This window comes from Pleurodeles waltl, chromosome 4_1 (genome assembly GCF_031143425.1).
Source record: "Pleurodeles waltl isolate 20211129_DDA chromosome 4_1, aPleWal1.hap1.20221129, whole genome shotgun sequence".
NCBI classification, from domain to species: domain Eukaryota; kingdom Metazoa; phylum Chordata; class Amphibia; order Caudata; family Salamandridae; genus Pleurodeles; species Pleurodeles waltl.
Window position 1 is genome coordinate 64600610 of NC_090442.1, and position 18193 is coordinate 64618802.

Below are 18193 nucleotides of genomic sequence, written 5' to 3' on the forward strand. Positions count from 1 at the left end.
GATGCCACTAAGGCGTCTGATTCACTCGAATGACCTTTTCTCTTTGCCCTCCCTGCCCGGCTTGGCTTAAGCTCAAGTTCCTCCATCTAACTGGTAGTATGTATGAGCAGCCGACTTCCCTTTAACACTCTAATATGACTGTCTTTCACAAGTTTTTAGTGATGAGTGGCACCTAATAGGGGTGCCCCCTAACTCCTATACTGCTCGCTATAGCGATGGAGCACCTTGTGGCAAGACTACGACAACATCATTCACACAGACGACTGGCCTGTACACCACGAGTGGTCCTGGTCTGTATTATGCTGATGACGTCACGCTTTATGTAAAAAATCCACAGGATAATCTAGATGCCCTGATCCGGGAATTTATTTATTTTGGTGGCATATCTGGTATCATTATTAATTGGGTCAAATCCATCATATTTCCATTAAGGGGCGCAACTAAGGAATATACATCTGAGTTTCCACTCTTTTGAGCTTGGGAGCCGGTTTGTTACGTGGGTATATGGGTTAGTAGAGATATAGATGACCTGGTGTGTGCAAATTACGCACGGGCTCTCCCATGGTTGGAAGATCAATTGGAAAATTGGCAGAGATTACTGCGTTTTCTAACAGGTCGGAGGGCGATTGCAAAAATGGTAGTTCTTCCTAAGTTTCTCTACTTGTTTATGACTCTGCCACTGCCCCTGATGCTGTCCTTCCACAGGCAGGTGCGATCCTGCCTGGTGGCACTCACCTGGGCAGGCAAACAACCTAGGATTTCCCTTGAGTTACTTACACTTCCATTCAAGCAGGGGGAACTTGGTGCTCCTCACAAGGACTTCTTGCTACCGTGCGCAAGCTCAATTTGAACATTTCTGGATCCACCCTACACCTTTTCAACCCCACACAGCCCCAGAACATGACCACATAACCCCGGCATTGTACCCTCCACCTCGACGTCCAGGGGCTCCTATTTACAATGTTCCCTGCACTGTCTGAGCCTGGAAGGAGCTCAGACAAAGCACTGTGGACCTTGTTCGCCCCATCTATGCCCCTAATAGATAGCCCCTCTATGCACATCACTGCAGATGTGGGTACTCGCTCTTGACTATTTCACAAGTGTGGAAATGGTACTTACCACTACCTCCTCTCGCCACCCAGTCCCAAAATTGTATCATGTGATCAAGGGACTGCAGCATTATGTGAGGCCCCAGCTCGGTCGGCATGGATATCTGGCCTTGCTCACCCTATTAAAGATTACCAGCGGGGATACTGCTGTGTGCAGCTGGGAGCCCTTTCCCCCAACTACAGGCTACGACTGATTCATTTCAAATTCCTGGATAGACTCTATTACTCGGGCTGCACGAAGATGCATGCTGCTTGTGTTCTTCACCATGTGCAGACTTTTTGCACTTGACCTGAAGCTGTCCTGAAGCTCAGAATTGGCTCGAGGTATTAGATGTGATAGATGCTATTACTGGACACACTATCGAGAGATCGTCGCTGCTTGCATTACCAGCCTATACTAAGGTGGTCCCGGATGATGGTTGCAAACTAGTGGCGAGGCTCCTTCTTCTGGCCAAACGAATGGCAATGTGCTAGGGGAGTCACCATCTTCCACTCTAACCTGATTGGCTGCATGATTTGCAACAATTGCAAGTCTACTGGGACTTAATGCCGATGGCCACCCGCCCCCAGGACATATGGACCCCTCTGATGCCATACCTAGGTGCGCACACTGCGGACTCACCAAAGGCTCCCACTCTACCTGAAGATGTTGAGTGAAGTTGTCTTAAGTGCATTGATCACGTGTTGTTTGTCTGCCCCTTTCTGTTGTTGCCCTACTTCTATCGCTACCTTCAATGATGTCTGTGGTCTGATATCTGAGTGGTTCCTTACATCTATCTGCTTCCTTGCCCTGTTACTCCATCCATCACCTTCCTTACCCTCTTATCCCTCTTCCCCCTTGTCCCTCCCATCTCTCTTCCCCTCCCCTCCTTTACGATTTGCCCCCCCCCCCCACCTCAACTGGTGGAGTAATTACTATTGTTCTTTTTATCCTCTGCAATGTACGTTGGATATTGCTGACATCATTCACCAGCCCCTATTATTCTGCCCTGCAGTTCAGTTACTATATGCATTTATTTATTATGCAAATTTCAATAAATTAAAAAATATATTAAAAAAATGTGCACCTTTTTTTTCTGTTTCTCGTGTGAATGTGTAACTTTACTCAATTCTAGGAGCACGCAATAATGAGCACATGTGAGAGAACATCTTGTAATTAATGCACCTTCTTATGTTGTAGATAAATGAAGTTTGAAGGATGCTTAGAGATATTTAATTGTTCTCCAGCTTGTGAAACTGATGAATATGTTCATCGATATGCGCTTTAACCTGATTGGTCCTCTTCATGGGAACTGTGTGTAGGTGGAACAAATGTAGTGCTAGTTTGAGCTAATGCATTGTAGATTCAGGTGCCTTTTCCTCTTGCTAGAAGAAGCTTGACTTGATTCATAGCTACTGCTTTTCAGAGGCTTCTCCTGCTGGCACTTTCATCCTGACTTTTCCCCAATTTCCCAACTCTCTCCTAGCTTAGTAGTATCAGATTTCCCTTATTGGGAGATTGATTCTGCTTTTTGTTATTTGAAACAACTTTATAACAGTTTGTCTGTGTTTTATGATTTGAATGTGATTGAATATTATTAATTGACTAATGCATTCATACCCTGGCTACTAAACTGCAACTAATTTGATGACTGGGGACCACATGTACGTCCTTTTTTGTCATCGCAAACGACCTGATTGACAGAATCGGGCCATTTGAGACGATAAAAAAGCATTTTGGTATGTAAAGACCCATTTTTGCGATTCAGTACTCTATTTACCAAATCGCAAAAAGGGTTTTCGAGTCGCAATTAGGAAGGGGCGTTCCCTTCCTAATTGCAAGTCTCAGTCCGATGTACAAAACAATTGCAGTTAGCACCAGTCTCAAATTTGTGCTAACCCATTCGCAAAAGAGATGTGGTCCCCATGGGACCCCTTTCTCTTTGTGAAAGCATGCAAAAACTTTTTTTCAGAGCAGGCACTGGTCTCACGGACCACTGCCTGCTCTGAAAAAATGAACAGAAAACTTTTCATTTTTGTTTTTGAAATGTATTCCGTTTTCCTTTAAGGAAAATGGGCTGCATTTAAAAAAAACAATACTGCTTTATTTAAAAACAGTCACAGGCTTGGTGGTCTGCTGACCCCTGCAGGACACCATCCCTGTGAGTGCGGCCATTCCCAATGGGGACGCAAATTGCAACCTGCCTCATGAATATTCATGAGGTAGGTCATTTGCGACCCCATTGCGAATCGCAAACAGTGTCATTGAAACTGTTGTACATCAGGTTTTGCGACTCGCAAATTGCAAGTTGCTAAGTCTCACAATTTGATAGCTGCAAAACCTGATCTTCGTACATGTGGCCCTGGGTTTGTAACTTTGCTAATTTGTAATAAACCTTCATGGTTCGAAAATCTAATATTCATTGTGTGGCGCTTAACGTGCTTTGATTGATTGAAATGTATTGATTATCATGTCAGCCTCATTCGGACCTTAAGACCCATCGGGATGAGTGCAGTCTGAAAATGAGTTTTCCCCAAAATTTGCACTGAGCAAAGCGCGCTATCAATATGCTGTGGTAAGTGCCCACTCTCACTGGGGGGGCTCCTTGAGGGTGGGGTGATCAATGGTACGTTGGTGGTGAACGGCAAAGGTCATACCTTGGTACACCACCAGAAGAGGGTGGCAGGCTGGAAAAGATGGCGCTAAAGATGGCTGCCGGCCCTCCTCTTCCGCGGAGAGCACAGGAAGTGATCTCAGCTCGCGTGCTGTGCTCCCTTCTAGCTTTCTCCAAACATACTTTACTCATACATGGCAAACAATTTATCACTAATGGTTCCAATTAAGAAACCGCCATTCATCAATTTAATTATAGAACCTCTGCCGCTCTATTATATTTTTGTTCCGTGATAAACTGACAAATTACTGCATCTTATCCACACTTTGATTACGGAAATGACTGTATGTGTAGACAATAATGTTGGCGATTTATTATTACTGTCATTTTGGAATACAAAACAGGCAAACAGAGCTAAAAGCAGCTATTATTGGTACAGTTTAGCAACTATTACCAGTTAATAAAATCTCGACAAAACACAACAGGAAAATTAAGCAAACAATTAGAGGATGAGACAAAATACTGGATGATAAGCAGTCAAAAAGGTGACACAATGGAGGCAGACGTGCTCAAGGTCAATCTGGAAAGAGTATTTGTCAAGATTTAGAATAACTTTTCACTGTTGTTTTATGGCAAAGTGGACCGAAGACTGGCTTCCTTGAGGTTGTAACTACCAACAACTAGTCTCGATGGCAATCATCTACATCAGGGGTCTCCAACCCTTTTTGTGATAGGAGCTACTGATGTTCAATGAAAAATACACAGAGGTACAAATATTTTAATGTGACCACAGATGGTACATCAGAAAAGTTTGCATGAGTTGCCACCCTAGGAAAAAGTACCAGCAGTGATCACCTCAGTGTATCAGGCAGGATTGCCATCAGTAATGTGAAAAAGGCTTTATCAATTTGGACTGGAGATGGTTTATATAAGACAGCCATAGCGGCAATGCCTCTGACATGAAGGTAAAACTATCAGTAATAAGTCTCCAGTGACTCATAATTTATCACTCGAATATCAGCTTCAAATATATTAAATACATTTTGAAAATTTACAATTTTTCCTCCAAACATTAAGTTATGACCTCTTAAAAATACACACAATTTTGTGCTAAATACACTCTTTTCAGATTTGGGATACATTTATTAATTCAAACAAGCAAAATATTTAAATTTACTGGATTGGACTGCACAGGATGGCTACTCACATGATGCTGGAGAGCTACCAGTAGCTCACGAGCTACTCATTGGAGATGCTTTGTCTGCATAGCCATGGCACCGTCCCTTGCAGTCTGCATTGAACAGGTCTACACTAAGAACTGATGGCTCATTGAGCTCAAAAGACTCTACTGTAACCAGGAGAAATAATAGAGTGTTATTAGGCTTTATTGGTGGGCAAAGCTGCCTAATATTTCCCTGCTTTGTAAATATATTTCTTGTGAGGGCTCCAAATTTTCTAGATGCTAAACTACGGTTGCGTCAGGGCAAAAATTAGATTTCTGATTTTACATATTCCTCTCAATTTCAGTTTTTGAAGAAAACTAGTAAAAGTATAGAATCAGGCACTCTGTAGCTATAAATAAAGTGTATGACTTCACAGTTGCGCGCCCATCTCCAAGCACAAGGTGTCCACTATTTAGCCTGCTGGAGTCTGGTTTCATTGTATAGAGTAGCACACACAAAAACACCAAACAATGAAAGATACACTTCAAAGCAGTACGGATAGCCGCTACTAGGAAATCTACATTTATGTGAGGAGTGCAATGTGCAATGGTACAAGACATTACTTATGCCAACCAAACATTTATAGGCAAATTCATAAAATTCCAGGGAGTCGAAAGGTTTTTTGTGCTTTGTGGACATTGTTGCTCTAAAAGTAAGAGTTTTGCAAGATATAAATTTGGGTAACTAAAAAAAGGAATGCATAAAGTGATTGTTAGACCTGGCACTCTTGTTGTGGTTTCCCGTCTTTTTGCCTCTGCTTACTGTAGCTTTGACTGTGTGCTGGATTTAGTTTTTGCTGGTTTGTGGTACCTTCAGCACTTTACCACTGCTGACCAACACTATAGTGCAAGTGGTCCCTGTGTAAATTGTGATTATGATTGGTTATTCCTGACCGACATATTTGATTTACTAGTAAGTCTCTTGTAGAGTGCACTAGAGATGCCCAGGCCTGTAAATCAAATCCTACTAGTGGGGCTGCAACACTGATTGTGCCACCCACATTAGTAGCCTTGTTAACATGTCTCAGACCTGCCACTGTAGTGTCTGTGTGTGCAGTTTTGCATGGCCCTACGTAGCCCCATGGGCAGAGTGCAGTGTATTTAAAAGGTAGGACATGTACTGGTGTGTTTTACATATTCTGATAGTGAAATACTGCTGAATTTGGTTTTCAGTATAGCAAGACTTATCTTTCCCATAGGTTAACATGAGAATTGCCTTTAAGGTCTTTTAAGTACGGTTTCCCATTGGGAGTGGATTAAGAGCTGGAGTTTGGAGTCTCAGAATTCACAGTTAAAAAATATATCTTTTGGTAAAGTTGTTTTTTAGATCGTCTGTATGAAAATGCCACTTTTAGGAAGTGGACATTTTCTTGCTTAACCATTCTGTGCGTCTGCTTGGCTGCTGAATACATGTATGGGTCAGTCTGACAGTTGGGTTGTGTGTGAATTCACTCTAGACAGTGACACAAAGGGAGCCTTGGATGTATCCTGCATACCCTGATGGGTCTTCCTGAGCTAGAGTGGTTGGGAGGAGGTGACACCTGCACTTCAAAGTGCTGTGCCTGCCATCACACAATACAGACTCCAACCCTCTAGAGTGTGTCTGGGGCAGCACAAAGAAGAGGCAAGGTCTTGTACAGTACAGAGACTTTGCTTTGAAGTTTGCCTACTTCAAAGGCAGAAATGTGTAAGTATTGGACTGCTGACCCTATAACTTTAGATCACTTCTGGATCAAGAGAAACCTCTGCCAAGATGAAGAGCTATGAGGAGGAATACTGCCCCTTTGCTGTGTGTGCTTTTCTGGGTTGGCCTGCAGTTGCTGCTTCTGCCTCAGAGAGAAAAAAAGACTGGACTTTGCTGTGTATCCTGCTTGTGAAGATTCTCCAGGGCTTGGACTGAGCTTGTCTCCTGTTAAGAAGTCTCAAGGACATCAAAGACTTCACCTGCTAGCACCTGGGCTTTCCTGCTGAAGCCCCTGGCTTGCCAAGTGGTGCCAAATCCAGTCCCTGGGCCCCTGGAAAGAGAAGCTGGCAGAACTTGAGTGAAAATCCACGTACTGGAGCCGAGCAGCAGAAAAAATCGGTGCAGTGCCTGCACCATGGCTGAAAAATCAACGCCACGCTGGTTAAATCGATGCATCGCCAGCTCAGTGTGGATTCTTCGCTGCCATACATTTAGATTTTCCGTGCATCGGCCCTCGGCATCAAAATCTTCAACATCACCGCACGGACCTGAGGCTGCTTATACCTAAATTGACGCATCTGCGAGTACTCCCTGCGAGTAAGAAGTCGACACATCGCTTGCTTTTCCAATGCACCATTACCCCTGCAGCTTTATTTTGGACTCATACCAGGTACTTTGTGATAAAACAATGCATCCATTGATGTCAATTGATTAAGACTCTTTTTACTTTAAAAATGCATATCTTTGCTTGTGTATGTTGGGGTTTTGTTGTTTTGGTCTTTTTTTATTTAAATATTGGCTATTTTTCTAAACTAGTGTGGAGTCATTTTGTGGTATTTTAACTGTGTTACTATGTGTGTATGTACAAATGCTCTACAGATTACCTCTGAGATAAGCCTGACTGCTTGTGCCAAGCTACCAAGGGGGTCAGTAGGGTGTTGGACTTTTTTTCTTATGCAGGGTCATCCCCAGTCTTTTTACCTCCTGCCTCATATTTTTTCTGACCTGTTCCTGTTGGCTTTTGAACCCTCAGCACTTTACCATTGCTAACCAGTGCTAAAGTGCATATGCTCTGTGTGCAAATTGTATGGTTGATTGGTTTATCCATGATTGGCATATTTGATTTACTAGTAAGTCCCTAGTAAGGTGCACTAGAGGTGCCAGGGCCTGTAAATCAAATGCTACTAGTGGGCCTGCAGCACTGGTTGTGCCACCCACATAAGTAGCTCTGTAATCATGCCTCAGACCTGCCATTGCAGTGTCTGTGTGTGCAGTTTTAACTGTAAATTCGACTTGGCAAGTGTACCCACTTGCTAGGCCTAAACCTTCCCTTTTCTTACATGTAAGGCACCCCTAAGGTAGGCCCTAGGTAGCCCCCAGGGCAGGGTGCAGTGCATGGTTAAGGTGGGACATATAGTACGGTGTTTTATATGTCCTGACAAATGTTGCTAAATTCGTTTTTCACTGTCGCAAGGCCTGTCCCTCTCATAGGTTAACATGGGGCTACCTTTAAATCTGAATAAAGTGTAGATTCCCTTTGGGGGCGGATGGACATGTGGAGTTTGGGGTCTCTGAGCTTACAATTTAAAAATAAATCTTTTAGTAAAGTTGATTTTAAGATTGTGTCTTTTAGAAAGTGAGCATTTTCTTGCTTATACCATTTCTGTGACTCTGCCTGTTTGTGGATTCCCTGTCTGGGTCAGTTTGACAGTTGGGCTGGTTGCACCTCACACTAGACAGTGACACAAAAGGGAGCTGGGGTATAGCCTGCATAGCCTGATGAGCCATCTGTGCTAGGAGGGAGGGGAGGAGTGGTCACTTACACCTGAAAGGGCTGTGCCTGTCCTCACACAATGCAGTCTCCGACCCCCTGGTGAGTGTCTGGGGCCTGGGCTGGGCAAGGCAGGATTTCACATTCAAGAGAGACTTTACTTTGAAGTAGGCCTACTTCAAAGGAGAAACTGGGTATAAGAAGGGCACCCAAAACCACAGACTTTAGAACACTTCTGGACATCAAGAGGAGCCTCTGCCTAGAGAAGAGCTGAAGAGCTGAGGAGAAGTGCTGCCCTGCCTGTGACTGTGCTTTGTGGCGCTATCCTGCAGTTGCTGCTTCTGCCAGAGTAAGAGGGCAAAGACTGGACTTTGTGTGCCTTCCATCTTGTGAATAAATCTCCAAGGGCTTGATTTAGAGCTTGCCTCCTGTTGTTTGAAGTCTCAGGGACAGCAAATACTTCTCTCTGCCAGCACCTGGAGTCTCTGGAGATATTCCTGCTCTGACAAGTGGTGCCCTGTCCAGTCCCTGGATCCTTGAAAGGAAAGCTGGTGGAAATCCAAGGAAATCGACTTCGGACGACTTCAGACCGGCGCCGCTGCTGAATCCAGTGACGCTGCCTGCAACCGACTCCATGATCTTTAATGGAACGCGACGACCTTCGCAGGCCTGACGCCGCTGCAGCCCCACTGAAGTCCGTGACTCCGTGGAAGTCGCAGCACCACGTCGGGACCGATGACGCTCGAAGTGCGCGGATTCAACGTTTCGCACAGACGTCGCGATCCCCTACTTCGCACATCGGCTTGTTTTTACTCTTCATCAAAGGTACTGTACTTGGGGGTCTACGCAACTCCGTGTCCGGTGCCACTGGTGTGGGATTGTTGGGAATGACTCCGTCACGACGTCGTGTTAACACCTCATCGAAGCATTTTGTGTTTCTAAGCGCTATTTTTGAGTTTAATGTTTAAAAATTCATAACTTGACTTGTGTATGTCGGATATTTGTCGTTTTGGTCTTGTTTTGTTTAGATAAATATTTCCTATTTTTCTAAACTGGTGTTGTGTCATTTTGTAGTGTTTTCAATAAGTTACTGTGTGTGTTGGTACAAATACTTTACACCTAACACTCTGAAGTTAAGTCTACTGCTCGTCAAGCTACCAAGGGGTTAAGCAGGGGTTAGCTGAGGGTGATTCTCTTTTACCCTTAGTATAGTGCGGGTCCTTGCTTGAACAGGGGGTAACCTGACTGTCAAGCAAAGACCCCATTTCTAACATAGGGGTTATCTGAGCTGTGTATCTCTCTTACCCTGGCTAGAGTGAGGGTCCCTACTTGGACAGGGCGTACACTGACTGCCAACTAGAGACCCAATTTTTAACAGTGATATACTCCATAAGATTGTATTGTGTCATCTTCATAATGTTAAGTACCTCTGTGTGCGACACTCATGTGCTTTCCAATATGAATGGCTAGCTACACTGTATAATCTGTGTGGTTGTAGTGCTGCTGTTTCGGAGCTTATATTGAAAGTGTTTTCATGTTGTGCGCATTGACCACTGGGGTGTTACTATCATCTTGTGGGATGGTGTGATCGTGAGGGTGTGTGAGAAATGTATGCACAAATTACAGTAGTAATAAGAACCAAAACACATAGGCCATCATTACAACTTTGGCGGTCTTTGCCAAAGACCACCGAAGCTGTGGGCACCAGTATACCGCCAGTGCTGGCGGTATATGTGACTCCCTATTTTGACTTTTCCGCAGTGTTACCGTCCGCTAGCCAGCAGAAAAGTCACATCAACATTGCAGCCGGCTCGTAATAGAGCCGTCGGCAATGTTGATGTGCAGCGGGTGCAGTAGCACCCTTTGCGCATTTCACTGCCCGAAATTCGGGCAGTGAAATATGCGATGGGACTGTGCCTGGGGACCCCTGCACTGCCATGTCACGTGCATGGGCAGTGCAGGGGCCCCCCGGGGCACCCAAGTCCCCCTTGCCGCCAGCCTTTCCATGGCAGTGTTTACCGCTGTGGACAGGCTGGCGGTCGGGGACTCATAATCCCCAGGGCAGCAGTGCTTGCACCGTTGCCCTGAGTACTATGACCACCAGGCGGAAGCCTGGCGGTATAGTGGAGGGGCCGGTGGTATGGGCGTGGCTATTGCGCCATGTTCATAATAGCTGGCAGAACACCGCCAGCCTGTTGGCGGTGTTACTGCCAGCTTACCGCCGGCCGCCAGGGTCGTAATGAGTCCCATAGTCAGTGGCAAAGTACCAACCGAGCCATAGAGACAGCAGGATGCTGCATGCATGTACACTAAAAAAACAATGAATTCAGAGGAATTTAGAACAAAATTAGACTACCAAAGCTGCTATTGTAGCCCAAACTATTGAAGCAGGGTAAGTCTCCTTTCACTACATTGTCTCCTTTTTGCCCTGAAATGCTATTCTCGAAATTCTAGAAGGGCAGGAGGATGCCTCCTTATGTAAACTAGAAAGAACAAGGGTATCTGTGACCTAATAAAAGTATTGGGCTCATCTGGAGGCGTAATGACAGAAGGGCAATATGAGACGGGCAGAGATTGGGTCGAATGAAAAGAGCTGTAACCATGCTCGCTATTTTTAAAGGGAAGGTGACTGCTGTGTTGCTTCACCCTTCAAAATGACAGAACCATGCACTTCAGGATAGTTTAGAGCCCAAGGTGAAACAATCACGCTCACACACCTTAGTAGGTAAAATAATTAGGTTTATTTATGGGGCAAGCTCTCATATAGCAAAACTGACCACGCTAATATATCATGAAAAATAACATGAGAATAAACACTCTGTGATATCATGAAGCATAACACGAAAATGGCTGCAAGGATAAGTGCATATTACGCACGCACACACACAATATGCTTCAGTGCTCATAAATTGAAAAACTTCACAGAAAAGAGCGTCTGCATCCCTCCGCCGTACACAAAGCCGGGGAACCCAAATCGGCTGGCACAGGGAGCCTCCTTCGGGACAATCAGTCCTGCTGGCGTTGCGTCCAACCCAGAAGAGAGTTCCTAAACCAGTCCATCCAGGCCCCTGACCTTTATAGTATTTACTAACGCCCAGGAGTCTTTTCTAGAAAAAGACCCCCTCCTTTACAAATTGTGCAATCGGCGGTACCTTGTTCACTCTTCGAGACGTCTCCTTGGAACGGGCCAAGTTCCCAGAAGAGGGCTCCAAGGTGAAGCTTGCATTCCTCCTTGAGTACAGGCGCATCCCCCTGTTGTCCTAACTGATAGCTCGTGGAATGTAAATAGTACTCTTCGTATCAGGCAGATGGAGCGAAGTTGAGCAGAAAAACACCCCACCCTGCAGCTTGCCGAAGCTTGTGGAAAAACACAGAACAGTGCCTTACGCACGGAACCAGACTCGACAAAATGGAGTCGTGAACCAAAATGGAAGAAAATGGAAGCAGAGGCCAATGGTCCATACCCTGCACCACTGTTTACCTTGCACGTAGTGCATGTAGCAATACAACTGCCTACTTCTGAATAAACATACCCTGTGGAGGAACAGGCAAATGGAATAGTTACAAAAGCTGGCAGTCTGAGTCAAAACTACATGATCTTTAAAAGGCCACATTACACCTACTCCTGCTAACCCAAAGGAAGCCAACATTTGAGTAGAGGTTCACACCCCAAATCCTTCTTAAGCTCCTGAGGGCTCCTAGAACGATAGGAGCACCAACTGAGCAAGGACTGTGGCTCAGCACTGGCCAGACTGGAGCCATGCACATGTGAGGGTGAGAGATGAAGGGCTGGGTAGGTTGCTGTCCTGAAGGCACAAGAGTGAACCAGCCTGTCCTGTGTTACCCTTCTGTACTCACCCCTCAATACGAACCCAATGTGCTTCCTAGAGACCCCTACTCTTTCTGGTTTACATAAGGAGGCATCCTTGTGATCTTCTACAATTTCTTCACACATAATTTCCACTTTGTTTATTAGAAATTAACACTTCAGGGAAAATAAAAGAAAGTGTGGTGAAAGGAATCTTTACCGGCAAAAAACACCTTTTACAAGTCTCCACAAATTACCTTTCTTTTTAGTCTCTCCTGTCTGTTTCCCTCCCATTCTCCTACATTAACTTTGCTTCAACCTCGTTCAAGAGGGCTTTCATCTGAAACAATAGTAGCCAACAAGTATCATTTCCCGCCCTGAATAACTCCTAATTCAACCTCTTTGAATGCTGCTCCGGTCAATGGAGTGTATTGATTGAATGTGCTGGATTAGACAGCTCAAGTGTGCCCTCCTGCTAATATTGTAAACAGTTTAGCATACTACAAAATAGATTCAAATAATATTTCTACAGAGAATAAATCTGCAAAGATCCCATTACTGTGAGTTTTTGGCATCTGCTTATTCCCTCACATTTGAAATTCTCACGCCCTTCTGCTTTATATTGCAGATTAGCTTGATACACTGATTGCAGAGCACTAAGGCCTCCCAGTCAATCAGTGTGCCTGTTGCTATGTGAGACTGTACACTCTGAACTTACTCTGCCTTGAACAGGACGTGTTCTGAACATGGCATGTCCAGGCCTACTTGAAATCTTAGAACCTTTTGCCTTACCTTGGCTTGACACATTTTGGTAAAGTGCACCACAATTTTGTTTACTGCAATTTGGGACCTGATTTAAGGTTTGGCAGATGAGGTACTCCATTACAAATGTTGCAATATCCTTTCCGCAAGGCAAAACGCAAACGCTGTGGCATAGCGTAACTGGATGGACGGAATGCAGAACCAATCAAACATTCACCCCCAGTCACAGATCTGGGTTTAATCCATCCATTATTTTGCTCACCATGCCACCCCAGTTTGAACCCTTTGAATATACTATCCGCATTCTTACCAGCACATTATATTTTATGGCACTTGTAATATAGTGGATGCGTTATAAGTCACGTTTGTGATGGTATAATCCATCTACCGAACTTTAAATCAGGCTTGAGGTAAGTCTTTCATATTTTGGAACCTGTTTGGCACTCATGTTTCCTAGGTACCAAAGAATTACGGAGGAGGAGATCTGCTGTGTCATTTGGTACAGATATACCTATATACAACTACTCGGTCAAACAATTATGACATCTTTGTCTCTTCTCCCGGGTTTCTCAGTATTCATACTCTTTCAAGCCTTTGTACTATGGTGGAGGATATACTTTCAGAGGTTGTCTACAGGTCATGGTTATCTCTACTGGATGATCCACAGGTTCTCCACCACTAGTTCTGCCAAAGTATTATCTTGCAGCTCAATAGACCCTCTTTACTTGGCCCTAACCCAAAGCTCTTAGAAACCACTGCAGGGCAGTTGATAGAACTTAACAAAACACCCACATAAAATAAAAATAAGATCACCAAGATGCTGGAGTGGGATTCAGAAGCTTACCCTACCAGAAGATGGAAGACTTTGGGGCAGATTTATGAAAAGTGGCGCTGCATCTAGTTCAGCGCCACTTTTCTTGCGCCCCATAGCACCCCCCTAATGCCACCATGTGTGCGCCGTATTTAAAATACGGCGCACCATGGTGATAGTCAGGGGTACTAGCATTATAATTTTTTATGCTAGTCCGGCGCTTTGCAGGATAAGCATAAAAAATGTTGACGCTAATCCTGCAACACACCCAGAGGCCCATTGAAAACAATGGGAGCCTCCCTTTAACACCTGCTCCTAGCAGGCGTTTAAAACGCAGATAAATAATGACACAAAGAAATCTCTTAGATTTCTTTGCAACATTTTTTCATCTCCCCCTAGCACCGGAACGCGCCCTTGCATACGTTATGCCTGGCGTATAATGTGACGCACGGGGATACAAAGTCACACAATGCAAGCATCAGCCACTTTGTAATATGATGCAGTGTTTTTGGCCATCTAACACATTAGTATTAAAGAAATTACGGTAATGTGGGGTTGGAATGGCGCTAGGCCCTCCTAAATCTGGGCCTATGAGTTATAAGATCATTTGCATTATGGAGTCAAGGACTGGTGTGAGGCAAACAAGAAAACAAGAAAATCACAGGGGTCATGAACCAAACCTTCTTGAAGGGCAGTCTATGAATGTGTATGCTAAGAAATCCTCACCCTGAAACAGAAAACCACTAGAAGTGAATACGTTAAAGTTGTAATTGGTATGTGAAGAACTGATCAGGGTGCAGCTCTAGCAGTATGCATTTCCTTTGTCTACATGTATGTGTGTGATTGTGTGTGCATGTATGTATGTGTGTGTCTGTGCCTGTGTTTATGTTTGTGATGATTGCATGTGTATGTTTCTGTGCTTGTGTGAGTGCATGTGCATCTGTCTGCCTGTTTGTGTGTGTGTGTCTTTCCAGGTGAGTCCCTACATATTCTCAATCATTCCCAAAGACTCACCTTCCATGTGTCTCAGATTTTACCACCTTAAAGGAAAGGATATCTTAGTTGAACAAAATGTGCTTCTTATGTCCGAAGAGCCTTGAAAGGAGCAAAGAGAAATATTGACATGATTTGGATTTGGTGATCTGTCTTTATTTTACTTGAATCTTCAATACATCCTTTGAGTTATGTCCATTTGATTTTGGTCTGCCCATTCATTAACATCTGTTGTTATTAGGGGCGGCTCCTCCATTAGTGCGGAGGAACGTCGCCCTCGCCAGCAGCAGAAGCTGCAACCCTTTCACCACGAAGAGATAATAAACTAGATTTATTATCTCTTCGTGGTGAAACGGACGGGCCATGGAGGTGATGGGCAGTGAGGGGAGTGCACAGAGCACTCCCCTCAGATCGCATATTTGCTTGGATGGCCGTCTCCAGCTGGCCGTTTCCGGCCAGCCAAACACACATGTGCAGAAGGCTCTCTCCAGCCTGGCACTGTGTTGCCGGGCTGGAGAGAGCCTTCACAGGCTCCCAGTCTGACTGGGAGCTCCTAGCCAGAGCCCTCACAACCAATCTTGACGCTGCTATGAGCAGCTTCAGGATTGTCCGCTGCGTAGACTGGGAGCCTGTGCCAGCCTGCAGCAACGACGAGGGATAGAGGAGCGGCACGGCAACAGAGAAGGTACGTTTTTATTTGTTTATTTTTTAAAGTAAATGTTACCCCTTACCCCCCGTGCACGTTGCACCTGCCCCGCCTCTTTACAGGTCAGCGAGCCGCGACTGGTTGTTATTGTTCTTCCATTAGTTGTCATAAATGCAACATGTGTTTCAGAGCTTATCTAATTCCTCAGGGTTTACTTATCCCAGTGTGCTTGAGTCCTCTTACTTGTACTCAGGTAAAACCACAATAGTCTATAGGGGAGTATATCATCAATGCAAACACACATGGTCCGTGATAAATCTCACTGCTACATAATCTCTCCTCCTGATCCATTCTTTCAGCTGGCTTTTGTTTAAACTCATTTTTTAGGTCGAGCATTGCAGCGCGCATGTGCTGCTTTTCCGACATGTTGGTGTGTATCTGGGCTTTTAACAACGCCCACCTCACGCCCATCACTACAAGTCGTTCGTGGGTTTGCCCTCCAAAAATCCTTTGATTACATTGGTAAATGGTTTACCTTTGTCCCTCCTTGGGGAGGTTTTGTTACCGCCCTGGCCATCACCCCTGTTACCTGGCTAATTGCACTTTTGCCGATATGTTTAACTGCGAGTGAATTTCTTTTCCTTTTGTGTATCTCTTCAGGCTGATGCTCATGGCAGCTGTGACGCTGTGAATCGGCTCCCTTATGTGAAAGTGTTTAGCTTTAAATTTTCAATTTTTGTGGCAAGAAAAGCCGGGTTAGGAGTTTATAACGCTAATAGCTCTAACTCGAGCAGACGCGAGACCCATTGCATTGCAAATGCTTGTTTGATGTTCTGGAGAGCACTGATAAAATTATTTGGTAAACAGACATGAATGATTATGACATGATATCTCTTAAATCTGATACAAGAGTGGAAATATAACAAGACATTATGGGGGTCATTCTAACCCTGGCGGTCGACGACCGCCAGGGCTAAAATGACGGGAGCTCCCATGGGCATTCTGACCGCGGCGGTACAGCCGCGGTCAGAAACGGGAAACCGGCGGTGTCCCGCCAGTTTCCCGCTGCCCTAGGGAATCCTCCACGGCGGCGCTGCAAGCAGCGCCGCCATGGGGATTCCGACCCTCTTACCGCCATCCTGTTCCTGGCGGTTTTCACCGCCAGGAACAGGATGGCGGTAACGGGTGTCGTGGGGGCCCCACTAAGATTTTCAGTGTCTGCATAGCAGACACTGAAAATCGCGACGGGTGCAACTGCACCCGTCGCACCCTTCCCACTCCGCCGGCTCCATTCGGAGCCGGCATCCTCGTGGGAAGGGGTTTCCGGCTGGGCAGCCGGGCGGCCTTCTGGCGGTCGCCCGCCCGCCCAGCGGGAAACTCAGAATAACCGCGGTGGTCTTTTGACCGCGCAGCGGTATTCTGACGGTTCCCGCTTGGCGGGCGGCTCCCGCCGCCCACCAAGCTCAGAATGACCCCCTATGAGTTGAGTGCACAGCATCTGACACAGTCCACATTTTCTCATTATGGGAGTGAGTTGTTCATATTGCTTGCAAGATATTTCGTTTACTTACAAGGAGCTTAGAGCACACCCACTGCTTAGTTTGGTTCATCGTCATTTTGATTTCCTTGCTTCGCTTTGGTCAGCCCATGCCTGTCTCACTTCCTCTTTGTGTGTTTGTCCCTGCTATTGACCTTGACCGAAGTACTGCTTCCTTGACTAACATGTGTTCTTTTGCTTGTCACTCATTCAATTGTACTTTTATTTCTTTTAGCTTGCCCGTCCTTCCTGCCCTCTTCCACTTTTTGCTTGCCCTCTTCCCTCCCACTTTGTTGCTTACCCCACCCTCAGATGTTTTTGCTTCCACCATCAATGATTGACCCACCTCCGCCTCCTCCCACACTGTTTCCTGCCCTTTCCACCAGTCCCACTTAGATGTCTTAACAGCCAGAAGCAGTTGCGGGTGATTCAGATGCTTACAGGTTCGTTAATGTGGATTGATAGAGTATATCCTGACCCTGAATCGAGAAGGATGTAGACAAGGCTGCCTTTAGAAAATCCATGAAGGTGATGTTTGCAATGACTGCTGATGACTTATTCCTGGGCTACTGAATGATGGAGGGTGTGAAACCATACTCAAGCAACAAACACATTGCTTGTCCAAATTAACCTGTACTTAACCCTCTAGTAGCTTGACACAGAGTAGTCAGGCTTGACTTAGAGGCAATGTGTAAGTATTTATGCAGCACTTCAAACAGTAATGAAGGGAAAAATGAACATAAGAAGAATCCCACACCAATTTTGAAAAATAAGTAAAATGTTATGCGATTATTTGACACCAAAATGACAAACATCCAATTAGTAGAACCAGAGATATGCAATTTTAAAGATTTGATCAATTCATCAAGTTAGGCCCACTCAACAAAGTACCTTAAATCCTGGTTGCTGAGTGTTGTGAGATTCCGCATTGAAGATGCATCACACAGCAGCGGTGACAAGCTGTGGTCCGCGATGTGAGGTCCTGCTTCGAGAATGCATCTTTCAGCGGTGATTCCAGGGAAATACAAGGTCCTGCATTGAAGAAGAGTCACAAAGTGGCCGTTCAGAAGAGCTGTGATGTCCTGCATCCAAATGTGTGGTGGAGAAGCAGTTCTGACGTAGAGCTGCGAGATGTGTCATGCGCATTGGTGCTGCCTAAAAGACCACAGCTTGGCTTGCAGAGCATCTTCAGACCCCCTTTCAAGGGTCCAGGACTGGGGGGCATCACTTGGGGTGGGGACTCACTTAGGGCAGAA

General features: G+C 45.3%; 1 long non-coding RNA gene across 1 annotated transcript in view; it reads right to left on the reverse strand.

The window, feature by feature from the left end:
* The window catches only part of LOC138287403 (uncharacterized), a 664150-nt gene extending 646211 nt beyond the window's left edge, over positions 1–17939 (reverse strand). The window contains exon 1 of the long non-coding RNA XR_011202209.1: positions 17829–17939. This is a non-coding gene — a long non-coding RNA (uncharacterized lncRNA). The remainder of the gene's footprint in view (positions 1–17828) is intronic.
* Between the last annotated feature and the right edge of the window lie 254 nt (positions 17940–18193).